Source organism: Phragmites australis, chromosome 3 (assembly GCF_958298935.1).
Source record: "Phragmites australis chromosome 3, lpPhrAust1.1, whole genome shotgun sequence".
NCBI lineage: Eukaryota > Viridiplantae > Streptophyta > Magnoliopsida > Poales > Poaceae > Phragmites > Phragmites australis.
In genome coordinates this window covers 13,221,919-13,227,810 of record NC_084923.1, presented here as the reverse complement: position 1 = coordinate 13,227,810, position 5,892 = coordinate 13,221,919, and the positions used below count along the sequence as shown (strand labels likewise).

The following is a 5,892-nucleotide window of genomic DNA, read 5'->3' as shown; positions in this document are numbered from 1 at the left end:
GAGAGAGACGAACAACGAAAAAGAGGAGGACAAGAGAAAAACAAGAGGTCAGTCGAAGAACAAGAAATCACCACCCCCGATCACAAGACAATCAAGAAACCAGCTAGCTAGAACATAAGAGCCTCCTGCTCTTTGTAAACAGCTCTCCCTCGAGAACCAGATATACCCTTGAAGGATCTCCTTCAAGGATAGATATAACACTCATACAGGAGTAGGGTGTTACGCCTCCGCGCGGCCCGAACCTGTCCAAAAACCCGGTGTCCCCGCAAGCCATCGCATTTTATTTCCTTTTCCGCTCATTTCCCGTGCAAGCTTTTCTAGGATCATCCCCCCGGCCGAATCTCTAAAAAGGGGTCTCTCGGGATCCCTGCGACAGGAGTTCACTCTCCGACACACTCAAAGACACTTCAACTGGGAAACATGGAACACATCATGCATATCCGATAGTTAAGGTAGTAACTCCAACTGATAAGCGACTTCTCCTCTCTTATCCAATATCTTGAAGGGTCCAATGAATCTTGATGACAACTTTCCCTTGGCATCAAACAATCCTCTGTACGTGGCAGCCAACACAGTAGATTTTCAACCGTAAGGTGTCAATTCATAAGGATGTGACGCGAGCTGACTCGCTAACCATACAATATGGGATACGATATAATCGCCGTGTTGCAGAACATGATGCCTCCCAGTAGGATATACAAGTACACCTCATAGTGCTGTAAAACTGTAGCCTCGTCCACATCCGGTGGGCATGGATCAAACTATGGTAGCCCATAAATCCAGGACATGGAGAGGCAAACATCCTTCTTGTCATATTGTACACCAAACCTACAAGATGTAGAGGGTCAATGGAGCTTGAATAGAACTACAATATTTGAAGTGCATTACATAACAAATAATTACCTACTCTCAATGTAACCCTTCCACTGCTTCTATGTTGGTCGCAAAACTATTAACGGGGCGCCCCTGATTGACAGCCCAGTCAGCATGGCCACGTCCCTCAATGTTACAGCTATCTCACCTAAAGAAAAGTGAAATGTGTGCATCTTAGGACTCCACCAATCGACAAAACCTGTGAGCAGTGGCTCCTCAATTGGCTGGAGAGGTGTCCTGCTAACACCCGCCATGGGAGCTCTGGCCATCATAAGAGCGAAAGGTAGTAGTCCTGCCCATGCGACTGGCTCGTGCAATTGAGGGTCTAAGTCCTTAATCATGTGGACACTCCGAACTCGTAACAGAAGCAACTGCAAAAGGTATCCAATACATATACTGAGTTAGTAGCAAATTATCATGGTAATTAAAAAGCACATATAATCGTGGTACCTGATGCCCTATGAAAATCATCTGTCCCTTATGGTTGTCATCGTACCGCTGTTGAAGAAGCTCAGGAAGACCATCATGAGCCATGATAATGATTTCAAGCTACATGGTTCAATAAGTAGGTGAATAACAAATTAGAATATATTACAAACTTCATGGTTCAATAAGTATTTGAATAACAAATTAGAATATATTACAAGCTTCGTGGTTCAATAAATAGGTGAATAACAAGCTTCATGGTTCAATAAAAAATATTGTATGTGATGCCAGTACCAAACGATATATTAAAAGATAAGTAGTACAACTAATAGGTGAATAATAATTTAGAATACAAACCATAATTGCGAATAACTTCAAACAATAAGCTAAAATGCAACAACTCTAATACACTACAGTTCGAAAGTGGCCTGATAGTTTACTGCCGGGTCGGGCATGTCCTCCTGTCATGGCTAGGTTGTTTGCAAAGTTTGCACTTGCGTAGGCCATCAACAGTATCTGCTTCATCCATATCACCTTGCAGCCTCATGGAACTAGACCTTCCAGGATCCGTGCGTCATGTTTGGGGATAAGGTACCCACTTAGACCCCTGGATCGCTTTGTAGTTTCTTCCGATGTTGAAGGACCGTATCTTTGGAAGCCATGTGCTTCTCAATGCATCGATCATGAAGTACATTGCTACGTATTGTGATTCGTCATTGTCGCCCATGTCGCTGCAAGCAGCTAAGACATGTGAGCATGTCATATGATGCAGTTTTGGCTTATTGCATGTACACTTCACCTCGTGATGCCCAAGTTGACATTGCTGCACGGTGTCCCCTGCGCTATACCTTGAAGCATACCTACGGCGGTACATGACCTCAAATTCATTGTTGGCTAGGTCATAGATCCTCGCCTGGTGAAAGTGTGCATTGTTCCTCCAACTAGATATGATTTTCTCCACCTTAGGTGCAAACTTCGTGCTGCAATTCATAGCAGCATTATCACGGTCTCAAAAATAGTTTGCCGTTCTATAGAATGTGAGCTCAATGATGGCACACAACGGGAGGCCCCGTACTTCCTTTAGGACATTGTTGAACACCTCCACTATGTTTGTTGTTATGATGGTGTTCCTAACATGGGATACAATAATTTTAGAAGGCCTATTTGCATAAGAAAGGGTGCAATATGATCATTTAAATTATATGTGCTAACCTAACACCGTGAGTGGCATGGATTGGAGCCCAACACTCCGTCAGCTTTCCCTTTATCCACTAGATAACCGTAACACGTGAACGGCTAACGATAGTTTATCCCCCAACCATTTGCGTTCGCAGATGGTCCATCTGTGCTTGTTGATCTGCCATCATCTTGCGAGTGGTCTCATTTAACTCGCTCCATAACTCATTGAACTTTGTCTACTGGTTCTGCAGACACAACCCTTTGAATATCTTTATAAGAGACTTGTTGTGGTACCTTTTGTATATGTTCGCTCCCAAGTGTCATATGTACCATCTTCTCTCCACATCAGGCCATGCAATAGAGTTGTTTGTGCTACCATGCAGCACATCCAATGTATGCAAAAGGCCCTTGTTGCGGTCCGAGATAATGCAAACTCATTTCCTGTTTCCTACGACAAGTGTCCTCACCAAAGTGAGGCACCATAGTTAGCTATCATTGTTCTCACTCTCAAACATTACAAAGGCAAAAGGAATGATCTAATTATTTGCATCCACCGCTATTGCTGTCATAAGGGTACCATGGTACTTGCCGCTCAGAAATATGGTATCCACACATACAACTGGCCTGCAATGTCTAAAGCTTTGATGCATTGTCCAAAGGACCAGAATAAGTTAATTAGGTACCGGTCAGTGATGCTGTATGACCCATCCTCTAGCTTGATCAGCTCATCCGTCATGGCACACTGAGTCCCTAGATTCATCATGACAATCTTCTGTAGTAGCCTCGGAACATAGTTGTAAGATTCCTCGAATCTTCCAAATAGCATCTTCAACGCCTTCTTCTTCGCTCGCCATGCTGTGTGTTAATTGATCAGCATACCTGTCTTAGTTTGCACCTCCTCCATAATGGATTTTTGCGACAAACAAATGTCCATGCCAACAAGAGCGATGAGGAGTTAGGCTATGAACCTCGCATCAACGGTATGGCTCACATTCCTAATAGCCTCTTCTCTACATGTATGTGAGGTATGTCTATTGATCATAAAATAGTTCTTATGTTTCGGCATATGTGCTCGTACAAAGTAAGAACAATTCGGGTATTTGATACATCTAACCTCATACTCCGTAGGGTTAGCCTGGACACACTTGTGGTCCTTTCTTATCATTACAGCATAGTTGTTAATAAAGTGGATGACATCCCCCTATTACGAAACTGTTGCCCGACCTGGATATCGCTATTCTAGTATCCCCAGTTAGATAAGGTATTATACTCAACGACGACATAATCTAGTAGCCCAGCACCAAGAAAGTACTGGATCGCAGGCATCGGGTCATCATTGTTAGCAGCCTCTTCATTCCCACTACCACCTGCTTCATCATCTATGCATCCTGTTTCGACCTCAGAAGGGTCCACTCTAGCTCCCTCTGTACAGAAATTGCCCTCCCCGACATGCCCTCCATTCTCTTCGTGCATCACCTACTAGCCTAATCCTTGCACGGTAGTCACTACATCACCTTGCACCAGTCGTGACACTATGTTTACGTACACCCCATATCAAAGTTCTCCAATGCTTTGCGTGAGTATCAAGTCCATGCGTTTTTCCTTCTCATCTCGAACAATGTATGGACAACGACCGAATTGTTTGGAATAAGCTGTGGCCGCACACCCTCTAGGGTAATAGTATGGATTGCTGGTTCACACGCAAACGGCTCATAGTATTTGATTTCAGGCCATCCTGTGATTAGGTACGTCAACCAAACTCTCTATGTGCTGGTAGTTCTGAATTGTTACAAGCCTCCTATGCAAAACTGCGGGATGTTCTCCATAATAAATATGAAAAGTCATACTGTATATGCTAAACGAAGGCACATATAATAACTACTTAGATGTGTGTACGATACATAACTAATTACGCCCCTTGATAAATAATAAACAAATTAATGATGCAAATTAAATAGTACTATACTTAACAATGCTAAATATTTAAGTAATTACCAATGCAAATTAAGTCATCAATACTGAATTCAAATGAAATAATTAATAATTAATATTGAATTAAATTATTAATTAAACTAACATGAAATTTATATTGAGCAAATATTCAATATCATTATAAATTGACTTCAAAACTATTTTGAAAGCTAGTTTAGCTAGGTTTTTATTACACCACATTTACTCTTTCAGAAGTCAGAAGCATCAGCATACCGCTCTCAACACTAGTGATCATCTCCTTTTTATGGTAAATACTACTATGCCTATAGTTCCTAGCAAAATTTCAGTGCTCACATTTAACAATATGCTATTAACCTATTCATAGATTTTTTTTATGCTGAGTGAGCTGATAGAGAGAAAGAGACTTGTCTATGGTGAGTAGAAGATACTAAAAATATTACTCTGTTTGACTTCATAGCTGCTGCTTTTCGTTAACTAAGAACATGAGTTTTTTCCGCACCACTATTTTAATAGATTGAATTAAAATACTAATTAAACAAGCGTACACCACTATTAATTAAAAAATTAATTTGACAATTTTTTTGTTGCATTATAATTTTAATCAAATCTTTCTGTCCAACTGAAACTTTTTGAATCTTTCTAAATTTTTTTATCCTTTACCATTTTTACTTTCTTTTTCTCTCTTTCTTCTCATTGCACCAACACCCATGCCTATAAAGAGCATCCATGCACTAGGTCACTACCCAATGCTACCACTAACAGAAAGTGCCACCATTACACCATCATGTTATTAAACTAATTAAATAATCTAATTACACTGATTAATTAAATTTACGCTAATTACTGTTATACAATCTATGACTAAGCAAATAATTTCTATACAAATTCACGCTAATTACTATTATACAAATTCATAGTAATTATTATTAAAAATTCACACTAATTACTATTACACTAAGCAAATAATCAAATTCATATAATCAAACTAAGCAAATAATTAAACAAATGTAATTGAACGTATTAAGTAATCTACTTACTCTAATTACTATTATTGTTGCAAGTATTAATTAAATACGTAATTTAAGTACTTACTCTAACTCGTGCTACTGCTTCTTCTCGTCTTGGGCTATTTCTCCTCTCCTCGTGTTGCTGCTACTCCTCACCTCGCACTGCTTCTCCCCTCCACACGCTGCGCTGCTGCTTCTCCTATCCTTTCCTCTTTGCTCACGCTGCAGCTCCTTACTAGCCCGTTTTCATCTTATAGCGAAACACGATAGCGTGAGGGCTAACTAATTAACACAGACCTTACTAGCCCGTTCTCATCTTATAGCGAAACACGACAGCGTGAGGGCTAACTAATTAACACAGGGATAATAGCATGTGGGTTTAGGGACAATAGCGCGTGGGTGTAAAACGTTGATAAAAGTGAAACGATGTGACCAGACGCACCGAAAGTAACAA

At 40.5% G+C, this 5,892-nt stretch overlaps 1 long non-coding RNA gene across 1 annotated transcript; it reads right to left on the bottom strand.

Annotated features, from left to right (window-relative positions):
- Nucleotides 1-1,077: 1,077 nt before the first annotated feature.
- Nucleotides 1,078-5,653, bottom strand: LOC133910995 (uncharacterized). Its single transcript, XR_009908573.1, has 3 exons — nt 5,524-5,653; nt 1,324-1,422; nt 1,078-1,244 (listed from the first exon to the last, which is right to left on the bottom strand). It is a non-coding gene; the product is annotated as an uncharacterized LOC133910995 (long non-coding RNA).
- Nucleotides 5,654-5,892: the final 239 nt, after the last annotated feature.